Source organism: Nesoenas mayeri (genome assembly GCF_963082525.1).
Source record: "Nesoenas mayeri genome assembly, chromosome: 3".
NCBI classification, from domain to species: Eukaryota; Metazoa; Chordata; class Aves; order Columbiformes; family Columbidae; genus Nesoenas; species Nesoenas mayeri.
The window spans coordinates 93,661,306-93,689,095 of NC_137544.1; positions in this window are offsets into that span (position 1 = coordinate 93,661,306).

The following is a 27,790-nucleotide window of genomic DNA, read 5'->3' on the forward strand; positions in this document are numbered from 1 at the left end:
ACAGAGCATTCCTTGATGGCTTTTCAACAACTCTGAGAGCTCTTGAAGTCTGTTTCCTTATCTTCACCAGACTTTTCAAACTTTCTGCATGATTGTAAGGCTTAAGTCAGGAAATACTTTAAAAGCAGTTGTTTCCTATATGGTAAATGAATACAGAGAATTATTAATTAATACTGCTTAAGAAGCAGTACTCTACCACTGCAGAAGACAGAAAAGCAAAAAACAGGCTAAAATCCAGTTAAAATTGGTGGAGTCTGGCAAAGTGTAGTTACCAAATTTAAAACCATCTGAGAGGCACTGATCTTATTCTTGAAAAAATGTGTAGCGGGATTTTTAACTTTTTCAAAATTAAACATTTTTTAGGTCTTCTTGTGTGCAACTTATCCAAAAGCTGGCTCTTTCTGCAGTACAGTGTGTCCTCTGATGCTCATGTTTGGCTGTTGCTTTAGCAATGACTCAGAGTTCCAGCTATTGTTTCATTAACACCAGTTCCTGCCATGCTGGGGCTTTCCCCTCTCATCTCTTTCTCAAATTTCAGCCAGAACCAAACCTCTTCTTTTCATAAAATTGACGGGAGGCCCTAGGTTGGGCTAGGGGCTACAATATACTATTCATGCATTTCCAGTGTTGCAGCTACCATGCAGAAGAAATAATGATTATTCATTTTCATATCTGACGCAGGAACCCAAATGCTTTGAGGTATCAATGAGAGGAACAGTCATTGCGATACAGTGTGGGTGGCAGCATTTTGTCAAAGGCTGTATTTTGGTATTAATACCAGTACCTCCTGTAATCGGCGTGTCACTCAGCTCTGTGTGGCTTCTCTGCAGAAGAGTCACACTGTAATTTCTGTAGTTCACTTTGGGAAAAAGAGGCAGATAGACTTAAAAATGCTAAAAATTACCATTGTACAAAGATCCATGCAGAGCATGGAGAACATTTAAACAACTATTTAAACAGAATTATGGACAGTTAGAGAAAGACATTGTGTCTTGGAAGCAAGAGGATTGCTCTGTTGCAGCTGTAAATTTGGACAAGATGGAACTGGAAAGAGCTGAGGGTATCAACCTTATATGTCTTGTAGCATAAGGAGATGGAAAATGGAAAAATGAACGTGTGACATACCAGCTAAGCCAATGTTTAAATGTGTCTGTGCCACTACAGCCAGCTACCTGGGCTGGAACCCGCTGTCTTTTGGTATAAAGCTAGGAGGGTTTACAAAACCTGCCTTTCACAAAACTGAACTATTTATGACAGCTCTCATCCGTGCAACAGAGGCTCTACTGTGGTAGGACTGCTAATGTGAACTTCTCCAATACACTTCATCTCACCAAGGCTAATGACAATAACCATGACGTGTTCAGAAGTGTCCTTAACTTACAGCAATGCCCAAGTCTCACATGGTTGCAATCTTTCTTGTATGTGGATATTTTCATAATATTTTTTTTATTAAAAAAACACCAACAACTTAAAGAAAAACTTTTAAAAACTTTTAATTTATGTTTCTTACAGAAATACAGAAGAAATTATTCATTTGCCTTTAGTGTGGGCTTTTCTCTTAATTAACAATTTTCTGTATTCATATTAACCCTACCTCTTTTCCGTCACCTCCATTTACAGTTGAGTCATTTACTCAACTGTAGATATGGTTTATAATATCTTTTGAGAAGAATTACATGTCCTTTACTGCTCCAAAAAGCATAGGGCACTCTGAAGTGTCATGAAATTACGGTACTTCAATTGCATCTTTTTCATACATCTTTGCACCTCAGCAGCAGTCAAAATTCAATTCATTCACTACTTAGTACTATCCTCAGAGACGAGCTAGGAGATGGAATGACCAGGTCTCATAGCCTGAAAAGTTGCTTACTATTTTCCTTTGTTTGTGATGCTTCAGCATGAGACATACAGATTTCCATTTTGAGTGCTTTTGGTAAATTCTGACAGTAATAAATATGATTCTTCTGCTTAAGTCTTAAACTTTCCATAGGCTTTTTTGACTTTGTGCTGCTTATAGTGCTTGGACCCTCAATATAGCAGAGAACAATGCTTTATTAAAACAAGCTGCTGTATAAAATTTGCTTACTCAGCTGGAAGCTACTTGGCCATTTTTGCTGCTGTTCTCAAGTTCCAGAGCTGCAGATGGGGTTGGATTAATGTAACACAACTTTCCCAAGAGCCTGCAATAGGACTTGGTGTTTTCTGCTACATACCCTCATCTTCCCAACTACCCTGAAGACAAATGGGATCTGTTTATTTGCTGCTTCTCTGAGACTGTATTCAGCTGTCATAGTTGTATCATCTGCTTCATATTCTGAGTAAACCTGAGGCCTTAGGCAGCTGGTTAACTAAGGCCAGAGAATACCCCATGTGCAAGAAAAAGTCAATGGCACATTTCAGCATGCAACATGACAGGAAAAATCATCATAAAAAGCTGAAGACTTTTGTGAGAGATAGCATGTGTGTCTGATCTTTGGTTCAATGTTTCCCCCTCCTTTTTTAGGCATGTGGCATTCAGTTTATGAGCACGGAATCACAGAAACCTGAACAACAATAGCAGCAGTGTGGAAATCGACCCATGTACCCACACTATCTGAATGGTTCCAGAAGATGTGGGAAATTCTATTGATGGAAAAGCTGATTCATACAATTCTCCCTACCCCGAAAGTACAACAAACAAAACTACTCCTGTACAGAAGTATATTTGGAGTCTGTCCACTGAATATGCCAGGTGCTAACAAACAATACTTGTGGACGTATTTTTATCAGGAAAACAAATGCAATATTAGAGAATAAAGCTCATGAAAAACAAAGCCCATAACACAGTGTGCTGCAATTAGATCAGCCATTAATACAGGTGACCGATAACTGTTACCCTTCTTCTTCATTTCTCCTTGAAGACGGACGGAAATGGTAGATGTGCAGCTTGTTGAACTGATGGATCTGTTTTACTATAATTCAGGCTGTGATGCCAACAGTTCAAGTCGTTACAGGCCAAGCATACATCTGGAGATGCCTGTGCAGCTTTCCTCTTGTGTCCTGTACTCTGCACTGTAAGAGACAGGAGAGCACTGTGAAGATGAGGTTGTGATCCAGCACTGAGCACCCAAAACAGAGCTCATTGACACGAACTGGTGGATTCCCATAGCCCTCAATGGATCCTATAAACCTGGCTTTTTTTTTTTTTTTCTTTTTTAATTAGGTATCTAGATTTCTGATGACCCAGCACATTTAGAGATGAATTAGCACAGGAAAGTAACTTTTCTCAATGCCTCTAGTTTGTGTGAAACACAATATTAGCATTACCATGTAGGACAAGCTGACACCATTACAAAGACATACAAAACTTACAGATGAAAATATACATGTAATGTAAGCTCACTATTGCTTCATTCAATGCTCCAAACTTAATTTTTACATTATTACTAAAATTATCAATGAGTAAGTGCCCGGTTCCCTGTGGTTGTCTGCATATCTGCCCAGTGTTTTTTATGGTAGCTGCTGTAAGACCGATCAAGAAGCTATTCCCCAGGAAGACCACAGCCTCCTCCCCACCTGCTGTTGACATCCCCACCCATTTGGCTACAGGGCTAGGCAAGGGAAGGAAATGGTCTTGCACTGCGTATGACGATGATATACAGTACAGAGTGTCATAAATGAAAGAAGTGGTTTGCTGAGAGCTGAAGTTAGCCAAGGGTCTTTGGTTAACTCTGACAGAAGCCACACTGGGTCTTCATCCGCATGTTACCCATAGGCGAAGGCAGCAGATGATAGGATCAGCTCAAAGCAGCAGTCTCTCTCCCACACTGTAACTGGATTAAAGCAAATTAATTTGACGGAAATAATTTAAAAAGCAGAAACTGTAGGAAAGGACTCCAGGTGACATTGTATCTATGGAAATATCAGGACAAGTTTGCTCTTTGGTTGAAAAGCTTGCTTTAATCATCAATGGCAATGGTAAAGAGGTGATGGTCTTTTATTTTTTGACTGCACTTCTTTAATGAGATAAATGCTTAGCACTATTACAGGTGTTGTAAGGTGTGAGTAACAGCAAAATCAAGAGTGGTGAAAACCAGCACCATTGTACATTTTTGGTAACGTGTAGAGCAGAGATAATTTTTTAACTTATTAAAAATAATTTAGACACCACATTAATAATAATTTTTAAAACAGTGAAAACCTTAGTATTCAGTGACATAAAACCAGAGTTTTGTGTGACACAGTTTGGTCTGGATTACAGAAGGAAGTTTAAGAATGCAGCTTCAGCTCCAGGGTCTAATAGGCTGTGAAAGAACAAGATGTGAAAGATATGTGTAAACAACATATGTGACAAATACCTTTGAGAAAGTTATTGCTCCTTCTCTTTTCCATGTCATTTGGAATGAAAAGACAGTCAAACAGCCTATTCTGTCGTGTTCACATTTCCTAACTGTTTAGTCTTCCTGGTTAATCACTTTCTATAGTTTAATGGAAAGAAAAGCCCCAATACCTTGTTTTAAAAGCTTACATTTGCCATATCAAAGAACTCACAAAGTTAATGCCCAATTGCATCTTTCAGTCCAAATAGGATATTTCAGAGATTTGACAAAAAAGAGCAAACACCAAAATAGGCTCTCAAATGCTGCTCATGCTGAGACAACATTAGATAGGAAATGAAAGTTTAATGGTTCAAATAGGGAACATTTCTTCAGCTTCTGGGGTAAGACAGAGTTGCTCAGGAAGTGTGGCATTTTGCCAGAGCAGGGAGGCTCCAGGAACTGAAACAGAACAGCACTGGTGACCCTTCACTGCCTTCGACCAGCTGTTGGAGAGAAGGCAAGCGCTGGTGTGTGCACTGCTACGTGAAAGAGAAGAAACAAGGGTACATGGAAATTGTCACATCAGTGTTAGGCTGGGAATGTGTATATTCACTGGTGGGAATGTAACATTGTGGGTTTTTTTTGGTTGTCGTTGTTTTTGGTTTTGTTTGTTTGTTTGTTCGTTTGTTTGTTTTCCCCACAATGATCTTTTATAGGCTATATCTACAATTATTTTTTTTTCCGTAGAATTTTACCTATATTTGTGCATTTTCCTGCAAAATACTGAGTCATTCTTATGTAGTCACAGAGAGTAAATATTGTAATTGGTGGGATCTGACCTTTAAAATTACTTTAAAAGTTTAAAGGCATGCCCTGGAGAGTTGATTTATTTCTGTCCACTCTAACTAAGAGAACTTAGATCACATATGGTAGTTTATGTGTTTTGGGGACCCTAATGCTATTCACCCAGACAGGGTGAACTTCTCATTCCTGACTGGATCTGCGCTGTAAAGAGATCTGAACTGGGTGATAGAGACCAAGTACATAGTATAGATGACTCGTTGTCGGATACCTGCTCTCTGTACTGGCTGAGTTGGAGGTAAGGCATTTGGGCTCCCTCTTTCTGTGCTACACACAGTCCGTGGGCCGCAGGAAGCTCAAAAAGCAATGTATTGTCTTGTTGGGCAGCCCAGAATCATCCTGGGTTGCCTGCTGCCTTCCTGAACATCACTGTACTAATGTACTTCTGCCTCTGGATTGCAGGGCCAGCCAAAAAAAAATAAATTCAAATGTAGCTAAGAGGAAGAGGAAGTTTAAGCCCTGCACCCTGTGATGTTGCAGATAGGTTCACAGAGCACATGAGGATGAGGATATTCCAGTTAGAGTAAAATAGGGAGAGCCAAATGTGCAGTGGAGGACACACACTTGTTTGACTTGCACACTGCTGACACACAGTGGAGGGCTCCCCAGTGCCCTTTCTGAAATTCACTCCAGTCACCAGCAGGAAAAGAAAACAGCATTTTGAGTACAGAGGAGGCACTCAGCAACCCTAGAAGGAGCAGCAGCTGTTGAGCCAGCTACAGAGAGGGCTAACCAAAAAACACTGAAAGCTGAGATCAAATGGATGAGAATGGAGCAAAAAAGCAGCAGGAGACAACAAAAGCATGCAGCCCAATGGGCCATTATGAGCACAGTTCTCTATTAATCCAGAGTGACCTGGACTTGGTGCTTGAATGGGGAGTTTTCTTAATTTTTACTGAGACAGGCTAATTTATACCACTGAGAGATCCTGTTTTCAAGATACTTTTACATGTAGAAAGTTATAACTATCCACCCTGCTATATAATTATCTTTTAGGAGGGGAAACAAAATAATTAAGCGCTTCTTATCCATATTGCCTGGATAGGAATTATAGAGCATGGCCTTTTTTGAAACTCTTCTCACCTGTTTGGGCATGATGCTGCTAGCTTAAATGGATTTCCTTCTGTTTTGAAATAAGTCACGTGAGAGGATACTCCTAATGTTCTTGTCCAAATTTATAGTGCTACATCCTACCCTGGGAGTCAGGAGCGTTTGCTGTATTCTTCAGAGATATGTATTTGCAATTAGTCATCCATACAAGGGGACTGTTTAAGACAAGCCTTTCCCCTAAAGCAGTTAATTCTTCAAAATGAAAATAATCAGATAATGAGTTCATTTCCGATTTCACATTTAATGCCAAACATTTTTGGATAAACAAGATATGCTGGCAGAGCTCTGCTCTCATTGTATGTTTTTTATTAACTAGGAAAGAGTTGATTCTTATCCTCTCTATCAGCTCAAATAAATTACATATATTTTAGAATGCGAGACTTGTGCAAACTGGCTGGTTTCAATGTGGTAGCCCATCAGCCGGTCTGTGTAAACTGCACTCAGGCCCCACTAGCAAGAAGTGTAAACCTCTGAAGACCCAGCTTGGGAATCTCCCACTCAATGGGAACTTTTACCACCGTAACTCATATTACCACAGCATGAAAATAAGTAAGGCAGCAGAGAATCTATCCCTGGCAACTTTACCAAACCACACAGGCCCAGCACCTGAGCTGCTGTGCTGTTTCTGTGGGCAGCATGGGTGCTGCCACATGACTCTCTGCTGCTCCTGAGCTAGTCTTGGCACAGGATAGCAGATACTGCTAGGCATTTTGGAGTTGTGTTTTAAAGACGTTGTGGAGGGAGCTGAGAATACAACATAGCATGGGACCAATAAAAGTGTTAAATACTCTTTTTCCCTCCCTGGAGCTCAGCTTTGGTCAGTGAACTTGCTGTGGTTCTAAAGACCTGCCAAAGAGAAGAGAATCTGGCTCTGAGTCTGGGGCCCCTGAAGCTGGCAAAATCAACCCTTCTTTCCTGGCAGGAGGGGCTGAGAAGAGAGAACTTGAAAATATTTATTCGGAAGTCGTGTTTATGACATATTCTATGTCAAAAGCAGTTAAAGAAGACTATTCTTAAGATGTCCAAAATTTTAGAAAGAGTTCAAAGGATTCACAATAATTTCATAATTTGAACATTGTAGACTAAAATTCACATAGATGTCTCATTTCTCTTGTACAAATTATGTTCTTCCTATCTGTACACAAGGAACTTCAACATGTCATGAAGAGACCAGTCATTCATAAAGAAAAGCTGTCTTCCCTGTTGATCCTTTATATTGGCTTAGCGCTTAAGTTGATGGTGCTAGCTCCTGTGCAAACTGAGAGGTTAAAAACAATCTCTGCACTAAGGAGTTCCCAGTCTAAACATACAACAAAGAGTCAGGAGATGGAGACAGACAAGGAGGGAGCACAAGCACAGCTATATCGATCATCACAGCCCAGGCGCAGCAGTAATCACACAGCAGTTAAGGTTTTGAATGGTTATTGCAGAAAAGGAGCAGCTCAAAGTAAGATATGAAAATTATTTTTATAGAAGTTTATATTTTTTTAAAAAAACAGTGAGAAGCAGTGTCAGAGAAAACAGTTTGTCTGAATCCAGGCTGCATTCTTAGGAAGTCATAACTGACTCTAGAAATGTCAGATTCAGATGTTTTTTCTTACATACAAAATAACATCCATGACAATGGAGGGTGTAACAGAGATATATAGGTGCAGCTGGAAGATGGCTTGGCTCTGCGAACTCTAGTCAACTCCTGTCTCTGGCAGCTTTGCTATGTATCTTCTGAGGACCCATTGAACAAAAGTCACCTGCACTTTTGCATTGGTACAGAGGAGAGGAAGCCTGGTGGCCACAAAATAAAGCAAATGAACCTTGTGTTTTCTGGGAAAAACAGTGTATGTAGCATGGGCTCCAGACAGGAGAAGCTGGAGCATTAATAACGTGTGAGTAGAGACAGTCTCAGCAGTACAGCTCTTGCTGTCAAGAGAATAAAGGAGTGTCTCAAGACAATCCTTTCCAATCCTCTCCTTAGAGGGGGGAAGAGTGCAAATATTTTTCTTTCTGCTGTCATTCTGAGGATGAAGCCACCATTTGGATTTTCCTAAGCCAGTGTTTAACTTTCAGATGACAGATATACAACAGTTCACAAGAACCTGGTTTCAGCCCTCACACATGTGCTAGTTAACAATTTCATGGCTAAGTTAAACACTGAGTAAATCTAAGCTGCTTAAATAAGAATTTGGCAAAGTAAAACCACTCCTCTGAAAAAAACCCTGAACAAGTAAAGATACATATCTCTGCTATTTCCTTTTTAGGGACCTTCACAGATTGTTTTCTTTTCTTTTTCAGTAAAAGCTTGATTTGGAAACTTATTGTCCAGAGGCTGTATTTGCATAACAGCCAGTAGGGTCAACCTGCAAGGTCCTGTGTTGAGGAAAAAATAACCTTTGGAGAAAAGGAAGACAATCTGCCCTGTTGTGAGTCATCAGGAGCTGTTGTGCTGAAGGAAGGAGGCAATCTTGAGGGAAAAGCTGCTGGCATAGGTCTACTGCAGGGAAGAAACAGTGTTCTACTGTGCATGTGGTTTAATTAGGAGAACACTTAACAAATTTGGTATGTGTTCTGCTTTTGTGTTCTCAGAAGGCGATGATCCCTGGCAGATTGATAGTGACAGTTGTTGGTTGTAAGGCTTCAAAGTTGCTTCAGACACTTCAAGCCTTAAACCTAGTGTTTGCGTTTAGAGAAATTTGAAATTGGTTTGATATCTACCAGTTTTCCATACAAGCAATGACAGGCTTTGGGGCTGATGTAACATATCCTTAATCAAAAGGTGCCTTCTGTTTTCTCCTCTGAAATTTCTGATTCTCACTTGCTGTTTCAGAGCTTGTTTTGTATTCTGTCTCCATTTACAGTAACTTTCATACTACATGTTTTTTTAGGGAAAAAAAGGCCGTGGTAAGGGAACGTTCAGAAAAGCACCCAGCTTCTCTGTGGGATCCTTTGAGGAACTCCACTGCAAGAAAACAGAAATGTTATACCGAAGTGGGCTGATATTTTTCTAAGGGGTCTTAATGCTTTACCATCTGGTTTGCTAGCCCATTTCAGCTGTGAAGGAATACTTGGTATGAGCAACCCATTCCATCAGATAGGAACGTCACCAGATAGTATAACATTTTGTTGCCTTCTATGCCTCCGTCACTCTAGGATACTTATACGTGAATTTTGAGTATGAACATCCCGTTTAGACTAGTCCACTGCCCGGTCTGAGGTCTGTCACACAGCAAATGTCTCCCTGCCCAGATTCAACCAAGAGGGCCCCAGCCTCCAGGAGAAATGGCTCAGGACCAACACCGTGACCTCCAACTGAAACGTGTAGCGCTGGTTTGTCCTTCAAGTGTGAAGCCAGTAAGGGCTTTCTACCACAGTTTTTGAATGTATTTCCAAGTATGGCAGGGTGCAGTGGCAGGCACATAATAGGGCTTTTGGCATGTATTATACTGTGCTCAACAACTCCACTCTCTGATCCAAACATGCCCACCAAAAATAACTTCAGTGAACAGCTTTTATTTTAATTATTCCAGTGTGGGACTCATGAAGTTTTGCCAACAATCTGGATTGTAAAGCTTTTTGTATCCAAGCACAGAAACCCGTAGTGTGTAGTTGATCCCCCACTGGGATTTTCCTGATCCAGTCACAGGTCTATTCTGCTACCTCATCTTTCTTTACCTTTCACTTGCTCTTAATGCTATTTACTCCATCGACTCCTTGAAATCTCTCCCTTTCTTGGCTTCTGTGACTGTTCTTACTTAGCTATCGGCCCTAATTTTCTGTTTTCTCTTTCAGCTCCACATTTAATTGTTGGTGTTAGTTATTTGGTGGTTCCCAAGTAGTTCTGATATCTGCAGGGATCTCAGTGGGATCTGTATGTGGACTATCTTCTCCTTTCCCTTTCCACTCTCTGTCCAACCTACCACGAGGTATGTCCTGGTTTTGACTAGGATAGAGTTAATTTTCTTCCTAGTAGCTGGTATAGTGCTGTGTTTTGGATTTAGAATGAGAATAATGTTGATAACACACTGATGTTTCAGTTTCTACTAAACACCCAAGGACTTTTCGTCTTCTCACAGTGATCTGCCAGCAAGAAGGCGGGGAGTGCACAAAACGTTGAGAGGGGGCACAGCTGCGACAGCTGACCCCAACTGACCAAACGGGTGTTCCATACCATATGACATCATGTTCAGCATATAAATCCAAGGGAAGAAGAAGGAAGCAGGGGGGATGTTCAGAGTGATGGGGATTGTTTTCCCAAGTAATCGTTACCTGTGATGGAGGCCAGCTTTCCCGGAGGTGGCTGAACACCTGTCTGCCTACAGGAAGTAGTGAATGAATCCCTTGTTTCACTTTGCTTGTGTGTGCAGTTTTTGCTTTTCCTGTCAAGCTGCCTTTATTTCAACCCACAAGTTTTCTCAGTTTTACCCTTCTGATTCTGTCCCCCATCCTGCTGGAGGGGGTGGTGAACGAGCAGCTGTGAGAATAACCAAACAACTGCACTTTTGTCAATGACTTGCAAATTTGCCTTTTCCTACCTGATTTGTTTCCTTTTGTCACTAAATTTTTCTGTTTTCTTCCTCATCTGTCCCCTTCTTCCAACCTCCTTCCCTTCCTCCTGGTGTCATAAATCATGAAGCAATCGTAAGAAAAAGGATGTCCCCTTGGGGGGCATCATCATCATCTGGTGAGACAGGCTGCTGGGTTCTGCAGAACACTTCCAGACCCTGAGTGCGCTGACTATGGTGGTTCCTCCCTCTTCTCTATGTTGGACTACTTATTTAACCCTTCCTTCATCAAGCCCTAACTTGCTTTGTGGGAAAGCACATGCAATTTAGGACTGCAGTATTTAAGGACGTACTTACTGTTTCTTTGTAAATAGCCTCAGACAGCAAATAAATTGGCCCTTTAAGAAGATCAAATATGAAAGACAAAAACAAACACAAGTTGATACGATGTTCAGGTTAGGTTAGGTTAATTTCCTAAGCATGCTAAAAGAAACAGCTTTAGAAGGAAGAGGAAGAACTTCTCTATATAACCTATAGCCTGATAGTTTTTGGCACTGGTGTGGATAATAGAGGTTCAGAGCCCTCCACACCCAGAGGGAACTGAGCCCAAATCCCCTGCAGTCTGAGGGAGTGCTCCTGTTGTGGAGTGATTGCGTCAAACAGGCCTGGCAGCATCAGCACCCACTTCACTTACAGTTTTGGTGGAGGAGGGTGGAGATCCATACCTTGAGATAGGCGACTGAATTCCAGAGAGGCTTCAACTAAGTCCAATATCCTCCACGTATCCTAATGGCTAATTTGGGCAGCTCTTGTTCAGCCCTCTGTTTGGGATGTCTGTATTCTCCCCTTCCCAGAGCTCTGGATCCCAGCATGCAGACACACTCCTAGCAGCCAGGAGCTGCAATTCTCAGCACGGTGGAGTCTAAACACTGCTTCTGTCCAGAAAGATTATTGCTTAACTCTAGAGGGTCTTATGCTTGGTTACCTTGATGAGTGCTACTAATAATAGCAATATGGACAATATGAGGTTTATATGTAGCGTTCATATAGCTTTCACACGCCATCTGTTACAACATCTATAACAAAGTCCTTAAACTTATGAAGCAAAGCCAGGGGAAAGGTCTTTACACCAGCTAAGTAGAGAGAAGACATACAGTTTTGTGGGAATCCCTTTGCCTTCAAGATATTTTCAAACTACTGCTTACTAGCATGCTAATCTGACTAAACCTGAAACACAATACCTAATACTGGTATTTTCATTTTGTCTCACATTTGGACTGTACTCTGGTTCTGCTACCTTAAGTTTCTGTGTGTGTGCAGTGGAGAATATAAAATGGGGAATTTTCAAAGGTCTGGAGGTCCTTCAGTGTCAAATTACTTTTAGAATTCTACTTTAGCATTTCCACAAGGCCCCCAGATATTCTTGGTACTTTATGATAGTCCTTGCCCCAAAGCATTTAAAATGCATTTCAGATGTACCAAGAATAAAAAGCTAAAAACAAGAAGAAAACAAAGAACTAAGTAATCCAGGATACATTTAGAGGATCAGTGATTATTCAGTATTTTATATTTAAAGTTTGTCTGGAAGGACATTTCACTTTTAATTGGTGTGTAAGGCATGTTTCTAGAAGACAGACTTGAATTAGAGGAGGGTTTCACATGAAATTTGAATGCTTTTGAGAGAAAGAGTTGCAAACACTAGGCTTCATTATCAAATACAAATACTGGAAACAAAATGGTTCATCGACCCTCATTCTCATCAGTTTGTTTTTTCCAAATATACCAGTGCGTTTTCCCATATGTGATTAAAAATATAGATAACCAAGAAACTTTTGTCCCTATGTTAAGTGTGAAGAAAACAAAACAAAAAGGTCTGCTTTACAGTAAGCAGAGGGATGCTGCAATATTTGAGCAAGTATCAGCCAGCATCTGTTTTTTTTAAAGAAGTCTGAAATAATGAAAGAACTTCCACTTTAAAAATTTTAAACTTTTAAAAAATAACAACCATGGATCATTAGATTTGGTGCCTACTCACTGGAAAGTCACCAAATCTCACTTGTTTTGCTTGGGCCTCACTCAAACATAATCGGCCTCAAGCTAGTAAGCAAGCCAGCAAATGTCCTGGCTTGTAAAGAAATCTGATCCAAAACTGTAAACCGAGCCCAGCCTAAGAGCAGTGGTGAGGGGAAACATATGGAAAATTAATGACAGATAACAGAATGGTGGGACAGCCTTAAATAATAATAAAGAAAAAAAAAGAATTTTTTTTAAGTTTGTAAATTTTCACAGCAATTCCAGCTAATGGTCTTTTGAGTTAAGAAATTTACAGAGCAGCTGAGGGTTGCTTTTGCCATTGCCAGAACCTAAGCTCCAGAAATGGCTGCTGTGTTGTTCTTGCAGCCTGAAATTCCCCGTTGCACATTCTTAATTGATACCTGTAGCGGAATTACTTTATAAGCTAGTTCAGCTGCAACAGCACTTTGGGAAATACAGTAATTGTGCTCCCACCTGTTTAAATAAATGGGAGCCTCAGGAAGAGGAGTGGATTGGAATTTGCTTGGGCTCAAACTGGGTATAATAGCAAAAGCCAGGCTGAGAACTGCAAGCCTGGCCAGGCACAAGGAGGAGGAGGCAAGGGCGGTGTGTGTGTTTTCTTTTTTCCTTTATGGACCTCCAGGCATTTTGCAAAGATGAGCTGCTTGTGGTATGATGTCGTGGATGGGGAAACAGTCCCAGGGACCTCATAGTTGTACAATCTCTCTCTGGTGGAGGGAGTAGGTTTCACAATGGAAAGAACAATTTTGAAGAAAGCGGATGTACTTCTGAAAGACTCAAATCACATATTTATTTGGCTGATACCCTGAGATGCTCACCTAAGGTAGACTTTGAAATGTGGCACTATGCACTAGTTATTTTGTAACAAGAGAAAAATTATATTTTTCATTTTATTCATCTACTTCTGTTTTATTGAAGATCAGCTAAAATACTGACATTCTTCCTGCCTGGACCCTAAAATATCTTTCACTGCTCCCCTCTTGTTTCTGAAGAATCACCTATTCACAGTGGGTGAGCATCAAGCTGCATTTATTGCTGAATAACTCAGGTGTCTTCATTTCTTATTACCTTGCCCAGCCTCCTGCATCGTTAACAAATCATGCAGTGCAGGGTGACCCAGGTGATTCTGTGTGATAAGCTGATGCCTTTTGTGCTGAAGGTTTCCTGTACATTTGAGGAAAAACAGCAAGGACTGTACACAGAAAGAATATCAAATGGAGGTCTCCATCTTTTTATTGCTAAATAACATACTATGGCTGCTGGTTTATTGTCTTTGTTTCCTGGTGAGTAACCTGGCAGGAGGGGCACAGCTTATGCTTTTGTGGCTGTAGCCTTCATCCAGGAGAAAACTTTTGTGTTGCTTAGTCTTAAGTTTGTCTCTTTTCCTTTCTTTTATAAGCTGAAATGAGGACAGTATGCTGTGATCCTTGCAAAACAATTCCCATTTCCAGGGAACGTATGATAACAGTAGCTCAGCATTTAGAGTATTCCCCATTCCTTGCTCGCATTTGTGGCTTGGAGTATTACATGCTGTGTTATCAAGTGAAAAGTAAAGTGTCAACTGAAGTGGAGCAGCAGAAAAAGTGTTTCATACATGGCTGTGATAGAAAAGTAGACCCTCAACTTGTCTGGGAGTAGCAGCACTACCAGACACATTTTTGTCTGTATCCATCCTGCTGCACATGAGCAAGTGTTGTTTTCCCCACTCAGAGACCCTTTAGGGCCAAAATTTAGCCAACTTACCAGGTCATTTGTGTGTTTAAAAGAAAATCTTGTTGTTCCATTCAATACACTTTTTTTTTCCTGAACCTGTTGCCTCCGTGCTAACACAGTGGCTTAGGGTCCTTCCCAGAAGAGCCTTGGGGGTCTCTGATGTTAGCTCTAAGCTTTCCTTTCTGGCTGCTCAGCTGAGGGAAGAAATTATCTTTCCAGTAAAAGCTTTCCAGGTGCTTTCTGCATCTGGGAAATATTTCCCAGGAATATACTGGGATCAGGGTGTCAACAAACTGGTGAATTTTGTAGCTTACATTAAATAGATGATCAAATTAAATCATCATAACAACTCATACTAACCATAAAAATGGATGGCTATAAAACAAAAAAAAATGCTGAGTTGTGTAGGAAAAAATGAATGTGTAACACACAAACATATACGTTATATATACACATACACAGTGGTAGTAGTAATACCAGCAATGTAGCAGAAAACCTCTGCTGTGTGTGTGTGGGGTGGGGGTGTGATGTAACAGGCAGACTTCTTTTCCTGAGAATTAACTTTTAAACCACTTCACATGGCACAAAGACTGGGAATCGGTATCAGTAGGGAAGAGAAAAAACAAGAAATGTTTAGAAATACCAATGTTTCCAAACATAAATATTTCCATTTCTGGTTTGATAAATCTGTTTAAATCCTTTCAGGTTCCTGTAGAGGAGTAAAGCAGCCTAAAGGTAAGACTTATGATGTAAAAGAGTGTTTTTCTGTGACCTTGACAAACCTATGAACCGATCAAAAGAGGTGATGGCTTCAGAGTACACAGTGCATGTTTTACTTTTCTAATGTCTAGAAGATTCAATACATCTGAAATATAACAAAAAAATTTCCTGCAGGGCAGTGGAGAAGTCCTACTGACAAGAGGGAGCTGTATTCTTTTCTCATCACCTCATAAACAGCGGGGTTCTGACTGAGGATGTTAGGTAACGCTTGCCATATACAGAACTCAAAGGGGGTATTACTTTCCTTGTATAACCCTTCGAGATCTGAAGCAGTATTGTTTAACAAAGCATATTGTTTTCCCCTCTTGCTTTTACTGAGCTTTGATGCTGATTTTAGAATTTGACAGCTGTGTTTAAACTTGTCTTACATCTCTCATACAGAGGAGGGGAAAATATAGGTGTTTGGGGCAGCAGGCAACATAAACTATGTGGAGGGGATATGGAGAGCAGGCGGAGTGTAGAAGAGAAGGCATGATTTGCCTTGGGATATCATGGAGTAGGTCCAAAATGATGAACTTCTAGCCATCCTTCTTTTGGGAGACTCCTTAGAACTAAATGGGTTGCTGGTCCTTTATGTTTGGCCAAGGAGAACTGGGTGCCTCAGAAAGGGACTCAACACCACTTAACATCATTGTAGAAAGGTGAGAAGTCTGGCTAAGCACCCTGCTTCAGAAGGATTCCTATATTTGCTTGAGACTGTGATCCAGAAAACCTAGAGACCCACAGGACTGGTTGGTCTTCCCTATAGTGCTCTTCATTATGACAGTATTTAGGTATGAGTATTTTGTGTGGCAAAATAAATAGGGTGAAACAAAATATCTGTTATTAATAGACTCTGAAAAATGTCAGAACTTATTACAGCTATTGTAGTAATGGAAATGAAAAGAAACTTTTTAGCATTACTTTAAAATCCCTAGTATCAATCAAAGTCGTTCTTGTAGAATATTTGGCTGCTAACCTGTTTAAATTCATCCTTTATGGCATAAAGGGAGGTGTAAAGTGTTCACATTTGTACAATAGCTGAGTTTTTCAGATGGCCCATCTTTGAATAATTATTAATACCTTGTTCAATGTCTGAAACCTGTGATATTCCACTGTTTCTACAGATACCTGAGGAGAATGTCTTTACATAAGTCATTGAGACTGCACACATGGAAACAGGGATTGGGGCCAAAACAGAAACAGAGAAGGAATCAAGGGACATTCAAAACTCTAACAAAATAGAAGTTAGACAGACTCCTATTCAAGGCCAGAATAGCTCTTTTCTCTTCATTGTCCTGTCTAATGATAGAAGACCTAAGAATATTCATTCTTCTCAACTTCTGTAAGATGCCATTCAAACAAGCGCTCTTAATGAATTGTGTGTCACAACACTGTTTGTTTGTGTTTGGGGTGGTTTTTTTTTGGAAGAATGACATTGCCATGGCGTTGGATTAAGTCATAACACTTTCAAGAGAGGTCTCCAGAGTTTCATCAAGATTTTATCTAAAGGGAGACACAAAAACCCAGGTCCCTTTGCATGTTTCTTTCTGTGCTGTTTATGTACATTCTTCTTTCCAAGCCGAAGTGAGTCTTACAAGCACAGAGCCTTTGTAGCAACTTCTCTGTAGGAACGCCACCTCCCCAGACCATGAACATGTCTGTTCTGTAAATAGACTTCCCCCACTCTGACATGGGATGTCTTCACCTTTGTTTTCTCACCTTCTTTTCAGAATTTGTTTGCCTTTGGCAGTTGAAGGGTGGGGTGTGATGAGCAATCCTTGCCACCCATTGCATACACTTTGAATTCATTTTTAACTGGCTATCAGAAGCAAGGATAATTTAACGATTACCACTGTTAACCATTTCATAAATGATCAGTTTAGCAGGAATGGAAATATACTTTTAAGCAAATATAATATTGGCTGTGTTTGGTATTGTGTCCTCTAAAAATTGAAATTAGCAGTTCATAGGCCTTACTTGGGCACTGAGCACAGATCCTGTTCTCATAGAACAAAATGTGCTACAAGATTGTCACTTCTAAGCTGTCAAACAAATATCCCCATAGCTTAGCCTCCAATTTTGGGTCATCTTAAAGAAGAAAAATCTAAAAGTTCTTCAAGTATTTCACAATAATTGAGAGCCAAACCCAAATTTCATCGCTTGCAGTGTTCTTCAGTTCCAAACCACTGTGTCTGGTGGAAATGTCTGGAATGTGGAGTACTGTATTTAAAAATAAAGAAAACAACACTTCATAGTCATTCTATCATTTAGCTAAACAAAATCCGGTACCCACACCATTCTGGAAGTGGGGAGTGGTAAGGATGGGAGAAATGGCGGGAAAAAAATAGAAGTAAAACTGTATATAGTGACCAGAATTAATCACTTTGGGGTTCGGAATAAAGATGAAAATATAAATCAAACAGAACTGCCTTTATTCTCTAAAACACTTAAAATACTAGTTACAGAATTCAGAGGGTCCAGTGTTTATTTCCAAGGAAAACTTCATGAAGGCCAGGAAGCCACTCGTGCTTGGTGACTCTTACACTAAGGATCAAAGCAGAAAAGGATCTCATTTTCATACATAACTTTGAAGTGTTTTATAAAGAAAGTCAGAAAACAGATCTTAAGAGTAGTTCTTATTAGGCTTATTGGATCAGAAAAATTAGTAAGAAAAAGATAATGTCTCTTTTTTTGGAAGATGTAACAGGACTGTATTCTCCAGCAAACTTCTTCATCTGTCTCTTGTAATTTTCAGTTTGTAAAGACCAAGAAACAGTGAAACAGGTTTTTTTATTCCCTTGGGATCATATTTTTTTCCTCTGCTCTCATAAACCTTCCATATGCTTCTATATCCATGTCTTGTTTTCAATTTTAGTGAAGGTTTTTATTTGGAGCCTCATAAAATTCTAATTTATTGCAGCTTCTTTTTATACAATGGAGGGGGGAGGAGGGAAGTACTGAGATAGCATGTGCAAGGCAGCCCCAAGGAATGCGTTTGTGCATTTAAAGCATTGGTCAGTTTATCAGCCCCTGCTTCAGTTATTGGCAAATACTTTTCCTTGTTCTCTAACCTATGCTCATGGTATTCTCACTGTTTGTATAGAAAGGCTAAGTGACTATCTAGGTGTGCTAATACACATTTATTTTGGGAGGTACAGAATTCAAGTGCCAAACTCTTCAAACTGTTGAATAGGCCATACTGATGCATAATGTGTATACTGAGAGATGGTGAGGAGAACCTGCCCTCCCAATGTGCCACATCTGGCACTGCTTGGTAATAATGTCTCATGCATTTTTGTGCATTATGATATTTGAATTTTACTTAAATTGGGAACAGGAATGTTAGCTTATTGAGTAGCTGCTAGTTTCAGCAGCATAAAGGAGTGCATCTCTAGTACAGGGAAAGGCATAGTCTTTCCTCTTGTAGGGCAGAAGCCAGAGCAGAAGGCCCCAAGATGCCAAATGAGCATACCAAAATCAACCTCGGGAGAGGTCTCAGGAACACCCAAGAGCACAATGAACTCCCAGGTCTACCCGCTTCTTGTGCACATGGACTCTTGCATGCAAAAGGACATCAAGGGATAGCAGTTTGGGCGTGCATTTGAGAAACAGAGCACTGAGTGTACTTGAATGTACGTGGGCACATGCATCACTTGTTTTGCATTTTTACATTTGCTCTTTAGTTAAATAGCAGAACTGGTCTACAAACTCATATCCTTCTGCTTAAATAACATTGTCTCTTTTTCAGTCAGAAAACTTATCTATATACACAGCACAGAGAGGGAGAATCAGGTGGAAGAGTGTCCTTTCTAAATGGTGTGTTAGTCCTAATTGTCCTGTCATGGACTGACTTCCACAGTGCACATCATTTGCTGAATACTCATAAGAAATACCCTCCAAGACAGCAGTGGTACATCCCTCTGGATGACACTGTTGACAGCTGGCCCTTTCTTAAGTGAGGACCAGAGGGTTTGCCTCTGAGGGAACAGGAATACTTCCAGGCTTACCTGTGATACCTACTTCTGCTCTGTTCAGAATTGGATCAACCACTTCTCATTCTGATCCAGAAAATCAGAACAAGACCAGAAATCTTGTTCTAGAGCAAGTTTTCTATGCAAGCGAATGAAGTGTATTTCCTATGCAGTGCCAGCATAGTAGTCTTGTTTGTTTGTTTGTTTGTTTGAGGTTTTTTTTCCCTCCATTTCTAGTATTAAGCTGACCAAATTAAATCAAAACTTCATACTTCAATTAGTGAAGAATCTGGGCACTAATGTCTTACTGTGGTTCGAGGTTTTGAGTAGCTGAAGTTTAAAAATTCAGGTAGTCACTAACTTCAAGAGAACGAGAACATCTTGTTCAGCAAAGAACCATATCACTTTTACATAACAACATGATGGACTGAAATAATCTGTAGAAGTAAATGTCCAGAGTAATGGCATATTGCACCAGTACAACCTATATAGAAGGTACTATCAGGTAAAACAACAAGTTTGAGAATTCTGTGCAAACAGCTTATATGCTTTTGCATATGTTGTATGTCTGATAGACATTTAAACATATGTACAGCCCCATGCAGGTATTCTCTGAATATGTTCTTCTTTGTCAACCACTTGCCACTCTAGGTATGTTATTGTATACATTAAGGCATGTCAGTAATACAACACTCATGTTGTTTAAATGTTCGGAGGGAACACTCTCCTGGAAAACACCAACTTGAGCATTGAAAGAGAAATCCAAGTCCTGTAGCACATTTGAAATCTGTTCTTGCAGAGGCCGTAAGGAAGCATGAGAGAAACTTTGCTGGAGAGAAACCGCTGGGCACTGAACTTTTTTTTTCCCCTCTAAATATAACATAGATTAGGCTTTTAACTGCCTTTTATCCATAATAGCTACTTAACCCTGTTCACTAACATTAAGGAAAAAAAAAAGAAAATTCCAAGCAAAATTTCTATTCAGAGTAAAAAACATAGATTAAAACGAAGTGCGCAATGCAGGCCCTTTTCTTCCCTTCCTGTTTTGTTTGGTGTTTTCTAGCTCTGCTTTTTGGACAGCTGAATGGGGGCTGGGAAAGTGTTTACAATATTTTCACATGATTGAGATGGCAGAGTTCTTGCACTCACTGAAAGGCCTTCTGTTTTCAGATGGCATTGAAAGTTTACCGTCTTTCCAGACAAAAGGAAGAGAGCCCGTTGCCAGCGGATGAGTAATGGGCATGGCCTCCGCACAATACCTCCTATCCAGTCCTAAATCTACATGGTGTTCTTAGGCTTCCCGGCTTCTCCAAAGCAACCTTTGTCTCTGCTCTGGGAGACCAAAACTGCTCGTTGGGTGAGTGGGGATGCAGCCAAGAGGGGAAGGCTCAGTGACAACAGTTGCTCAGTGCTCTCTGCCCAGTATCTGCCTTCTTACTCTGTTACTATAATAGTTGGAAACCCATCAACAATTGGACATCTTCTATACAAATATGTTGTGGACCATCTGTATAGTTTTCAGTTCCAGAAGATTCCAGTAACTCACTAAGTTTTAATACTTTTTTCTTTTTTTTTGGTTAATCTGATGGGCTGCAGTGAGATAAGTGGTTAAAACAAAAGCCTGCCATAATTACTTCAGAGCTAAAACTGCACAGAAGTTGCCAATTCCTTTATTTGTTTTCTTACAAGCAAATCAAAGCAAGCATTTTTCACTGTTAATAATTTTAAGGTTCTATTAAGTCGTCTGTTTTTTTTGTTTTTTTTTTTTTTAAATGAGAAAAATATTTTGGCAAAAATCATTGCTAACATAGTCCTAAAAATATTAGAAAAGATTATTCTAAAGTTTTTTCCAGGAAATCTGTGTGCTCGTTGGCGTTATAGAGACCAGTAGGTACTTTGTTTTCTTGTTTCTCTTATAAAATTTCCTAGAGCTTGTCTGTTTGGAATTTATCTATATGCATATATGTAAATGTAGACTATGTGTGTGTAAGGCTTGTATGTGTGTGTGTGTACGTCTCTCTGTCTACCTGCCTAAAAGAACCTGCATTTCATCTTATGTACTAAAGTGAACTACAAAGAGCTTTCTAAGAATTAACTAAGCATCCATTAACTGCACTGGATTTTGACCATGTGCTCAGATAACAATTGTCAATATTAAGTTCTTATTCTTTCATAATAATTTGATGTTCACCGATTTATTGTTGTCAGAAAAATAAAAGCAAAGATGTAGGAGACGTTGGATTTCTTAAGGGCTGGTGGTAGCTGGTATCAGCAGTTTGCTGATTAACCTGTAGTAACCTGTAGTGCTGGCAGTCTGGAGTATACAAAAAATGGATTAAGGTTGTTAGCAAAACTATTTTCTAAATTACCTGAGTAGAGCCTTCAAGGTAACTAATTCTGTTCTTTGGACTTTTTTGAGGAGTTAACTGTTTAAAACAGCATTAAAATAATCTGGCTTCATTTCCTCTGTTGAAAGAGCAAATCAGCTGAAACTTGGACTTTTTTGCTGAAAGTGGGGGGAAGGTAGCTTTTCTTTTAAAGAGCCTGACCATACACATTCCGCTCTGGTGCCTTTAAAGGGGACTTCCCGATTTTAAATGCCCTTGAACACAGAAATACCAACACCTCTTAATTGTTTAATATAGTGCAGCTTAAAACATTTACAGAAGTGCTTTCCAAGTATTTCACTGTTCCAGGTGTTTGGTCCTGCACCTCCTAAAATAATAGGCTATTTCCCCTCGGTTTCCACATGCTTGGTGCCACAAGGAGACATATGCTCTGTATCAAGGGAAGGGGAAGTGAGGGAAGTAAGTGGGACTGCCTGACTTGTGGCACACACAGAACTCTCTGTCTTGCGTCACTCAGCTTGTTAAGAATGAGAAAATAACATGACTTGTGCTTGGACTCCAAGATCCAAGGAGCAAAATATCATACTGTTGAGCATTTGAATGTCACTCTTCACAAAGACCCCCTATAACTGCGTCCTCTGAGCAGCATCACAAAATGAATAATAATTCTAGCAACTGGCAGTGCTGAACATAAATCAGTCCATGATACAGCCATCTTGCAGCCCTCTTAAAGCCACGCTCCAAACTGCATTTGTTGTTTCACGGAGGTGACGTGAAGCTGAAATCTGATGTTTGTCATGTGCAAACAAGCTTCAGACTGAGGAAAAAGAAATATTCTGAAATAAACATGACACCGTATTTTGGTTCAGTGGGGCTGAAGTGAGATACACCAATTTACTTGGCCTATGCTTAGCTGATTTATTTTTCAACTTTAGCCAAAATGAACTGAGACTTTTTACCACTCGAGAAATAAACCCCTTAATACAGAACACTTAGAGCTCCCTGGCTCCCATGAGACTCTTCTCTGACATAATAGGACCCGAGCTACTCTGTCAATCTTACTGTCACATTGTACCTCTGCTAAGAGACTCAAATGCCACCGGCACACAAGTTGTGCAGTTCAGACATCCACATGCCATGATCACGGGTAACCTGAGCACATCAGGGTTCAGTGCATGGGCACTGAGTGAAACTGGGCATTTAAAGTGACTTGTCTGGAAAATACCTGCTCAAAAAGTCCACCTTCTCCTTCTTGAAAACCCGCCCTACTGTGCAAATGCAAGCTAACACCGATGGTTTAAAGAGTTGGGGTCTCAGGCTCTTTTCCTATTAAGGGAGCAGCAGCTGGACACAGTTTCCAGCAAGGATCTGGAGGGAGGGTGGCTCTGATTGACTCGAGGGAGTAGATAATGCAAAGTTAAACAATTCTGTGAGAGCAGAGAACTGAATCTTTCTGCGGCTGCAGTATCAATCATGCACTTCCCCACTACGTTCCCTGCCGTCCCTTTGAACCCATGTCTCCCATGTGACAGAGCAGTGATCTGGCTGCTGAGCCACTAGACTAATATTGTTCTTTTAATCTCACAAAAATGTGTTATAAAAGAGTTTGATTCACATGAGAAATTAAGTATAAGATCTGTCCTCATAAAGACATTATACCATGAATGCTCTCTTTCTGCTGGTTGCAAGAATAGGTGGCTCAAGGGTGAAAGGGTAGCATTTACATTTAAATACACCTATTGGAATCACACAAACAGAAGGCTAAAACTACTGCTCCCTCTCTGAATGCTTTTAGAGTTTGCTGCTTTTTTTACACAGCAGCATCTTTTTTTTTTTTTTTTACATAATCAAAAATGGGAAATGAGATCCTTAAGATCCCATAAAATAAAACAAAGAAAGTCTTTGTTCCAGCAGGATAAATGGAAGAACCTTTTCAAAGTAATTATTTTACTTTTCGTCTGGATATGCTGCTCAGTATGTGGAATCCAGATATGAGCCCGAGCTTTCTCTGCTGTTAACCTGACTGGTAGTGCTGGCTGGGTGTGATGCTGTTTACATTTCCCAGAGAAAGTGAAATGCACTTTTTTGTCTGTGTGTGTCTGCCAAACCCAGATTTACCCTGAGATAAACCAGAAAGCTCCTTACCACCTGGAGAAAACAGAAACTGAAAGATGGTGGAAAGAGCACTGGGTGCCAGGGTGCAAGCTCAGTGAAACTCTAAACGCACCCACTTGAGCCAGGCCAGGGCTTCTTCCCTTTCCTCTCTGCCATCTTCCCCCCATCCCTGCAGTGACAGAAGCTTATGAGCTGGCGTTGTAAAACTCTGGGATTGTCTTTGGTCTTTGGGACATCTCGTTGAATTAAAAAAAAAAAAAAGAAAAAAAAAAGAGAAACAAACAAACCCCAAAACAACAACAAAAAACCAACCACTCTTTTATGGCTTTTTAATCACAATTTTCCACCACCCAAACAAGGGCCAAAACCAAACAGCATAAATAAATGCCTTAAAATCACAGTGTAGCTGGAAAACAGAAATCAGGAGCTGCATTCTGAACAATTTTTTTTGCACACAATCCAATTTCTTTTAAATTACCACATAACATATATATAATAATACTAATAATTAAATATTTTCCAAATGCCTCTGAACAGTGAAGAACTTCAAATCCAGATCTGTATGTGGCAGTTTCTTAATATCTAGTTAATATTTTTACCTTGGAATTTGTATGTAAAAGCTGCTATCTTAATACATTCTAACCTTGGATAGTGATGAATCTTAAGGCATTTTTTACAAACTTAATTAAATGATATGGACTTTAGAATGGCTTCTAAGTGGAGTGAAATGCTCAGATCTTCAAAATGTACACAAAGAAAGAAGAAGGGAAGGATTCTGTATCTCCATGTTCAGTAGCCCTCTATGGGTCTTTTTTGACGAGTACATCTAATTGTATTTTGTTTGGATTTTTACTAGTTGTAGCCTTTAAAACATTGTGTGTCCATGTAAAACAAAACAGCACATCCCTTAATCTTCCTAGTCTAGCATGTCTTAATTTTCCTAGTATGTTTTCCTTTTAATTTATGAGAAATGTTGCATAATTATTCCCTGTATACTTTCTTCATTTTTTCTATAATTTTATGTCAACTACTCATCAGTCATCTTTCTTTCTGAACCAAGGAATCCCCTACAACCTAAACTCTCCATGTAAAGAAGCTTTTTTACACATCAAACAAAGCCTATTTTTAAAAAGAAGAGGGGATAGTAGATGTTATGAGGTTCTGGTTCCTGGCCTCACTTTCCTGTTTTCCATTATAATGTAACATAAAATATAAAGTTATTCCTAAGAACAAGGACCAGAGTCCTATAGCTGCCAACTACCACTGCCTCATAGGTAATGATCTCTCTTGTTTCCTTGGTGGATACTTAAGTGTTTCTGGGGAAATGTCATGAGAACTTCCAGGTCAAAGAAGGCAGCCTGTAGTTTCTTTCAGATTTTCATATCATTAGACTGTGTGGGCAGAAGATGGTCCAGGTTGTTGTTTGAGATTAGAATCAAGACACCTTCGTTTCAGCTCAGGGAATGTTATTGGACATCAGCCAAGAAGTTTATGTTATAAGTTTAGTATCATTAAGTTATATCAAGTATAGTTCAAGTACAATCAAATACTCATTTCCTAGCTTGAGACTTTCGTTTCACACTCTGAATGAATAAATTATAGCCTGACCAAACAGAGGCTGTGAGACAAATGCAAGCTCTACTTAGAGGTTAACAATCTGATTTCTCTCTCATACCAGTTTTACGGTCATTTAGTTCCATTGACTTTGGTGGAATGAGTCCTGATTTACAGCATTGCTTAAGAGCAGGTTTAAAGCTGTGTTATACAATAGCAATGCTGGTGCCAGGTCTTTGGGAGCAAAGAGTGTTTGCATTGTCCATGCCACAGCTCTGAGCCCCTTAATAATTTTTTTATTAATTTTTGATCCAGAGAGAACAGATTTTTAAGAAATTATTTAGATTTATCATTTGTTGCCTTTTAGGATTTAATATCAATTACGTTTGGGGTTTTTTTCAGTGATTTGTCATTTACTAAGGTAATCCTAGGGAGTCAAATCATATATGTTAGAGGTTTAGAGGGTCTGTATTTGTTTGTATTTTCAGTTGAAACAGACACCCTTAACCTGAAATTAAATCTCAAAAATGTTGTCGAACTGAAAAACAAAATCCCAACAACAAAACAGATAGAATTAGTTATTGTAGAAGCTACTTGGAAATTAGTTTACTTCCTGTTACCTCTCCAAAGTGTGATTTTAAGTTTGCACACAATAGACTACCATTTCTTCGGAGTTTGACATGTACCAGCACAGGAGGCCTTCTGTGCTCATTCTTACCTCATATTGACTTCCCAGTGTAGAGCTGACAGGGGAAAACATCTGAGTGAATGCATCTGAACAAGGAATGACGACCTATGTTTTTAGCTGGACTCATGTTGACAGAAAGTATTTGTATCATGGGAAAGCTAAGCAAGCCAAATACGATAAACTTTCAGCCCACTTCACTGCTGGTTGATAGAACTATGCACGCTGGAGATCTCCTTTAGGAATCCTCGTGTGCGCTGAAGATAGGGAAAAGCATGTGTACTTTTGATGTCTCTCTGATGTATCTCTTAAATTGCCAGAGCTCACCTTTTGCAGTCCTTGGTGGCTGGTCTGTCACTGGGCAGCTGTAGAAGGATCTTATCTTCTTTATGAGCCAGCCCTTATCTTATCCAGTGCAATGGCTATGTTATTTGGAGAAGAGATCAGCTAGCCCTCTCCCTTCTCTTTCCCCATAAAATAGTCTGAAGCAGGGCAGAAGCATCAGAAGTGCAGTGTGGCAGTGAAAAGAAGGATTTGTTTCTGGAGAGATGTCATTTTTTCTCAGTTGCCAGCAGCAGAAACTTGAAACTAATGATCTTTTCAGATCACGTAGGCAAGTTGAGCCCAGGACCTATGTTTGTGTTGTAATGATTTGATATTGTGTTAAGAGTATTTGTAGGAGGGACAACGTTTTGCAACATCATACTAAGGATAACAATAAATAAAACCATATTGCCTTGTCTCCCCCCAAAAAACTTCCATCATGGTTATTAATCTGAATGATCTTGGGGGCTTCAAGGCCTCTACAGATGTCAGGGTTAGTGCAAGACAGACTTTGCTGAAGGAACCAGTTGGCTGTGGTCCCACCTCTCTACTTCTCTTTCTTTCCCATCCTGCAAAATCCTGACTTTTAGGGAGGGGATCAAAATTTTTTCATGTGTGCCTGGCTGGCTGGGAGGGAGCCACATAGCTGTGGTCTGCTTGCTCAACATTAGCTGTGCTGCCCCAGTATGAAAGCAAGCGTGAAGGGTAGATTCTCCCTGACTTCTGTGGGATCTGGAGCGGGCCCATGAGGAATGCTACTGTTTTCAGCACTTCCCTTGGTCTGCCTGAGACCAGCCACACTGAGATATGAATGTTGTTGCAGCTGCCACATACTACATATGAGCCACATGTTGATGATTATTGCTTTAAATGAGAAGGTCTTTGTTTAAGACATTGTTTTCTTCCACCTAGAACTTATTGGGGTTTGTGTGATGCTTAGAGTAAGAGTTTCTAACTTTAATGTTGTTAACAGTGTACCTGGATTTTACATAATATCACAGTTTATATTTACGAAAAATGCTATCCATATATGTATTTATTGTGCAGACAGCTTTACGGTAACAGAGAACTAGCTCCTAATTAATTGAGACAAATTGGCCTATTAATTCTTCAATTGTTTGTATCATTTTATGTTGTGGTTTGTTTATTACTTCTAGGTCTGCTTCAGCCCACTCTGCAAATAACAGCACTTTTCTTTAAAATATAATTAACTGTGTTACATTTATGAGAGTTGCTTGGTCAAATCATGTTACTCCGGTCACCCTACTGAATGCCATGTCGCACTGCCAATTTTTGAACTGAGCACTGACTGCTGGCTTCAGCAAGACTGGAAAGGAAGGGAAGACCTGGACACACTAACTACCTCTAAACTATTACACAAAATTAGTCAGAGACTTTTCCTGGAGGCCAATTGGCATGAAATAGCTTGCATTCACACAGCTATATTCACCCTCCAAATTACAGTGGCCACATCCAAAATACCTATTGGAGATGGCCC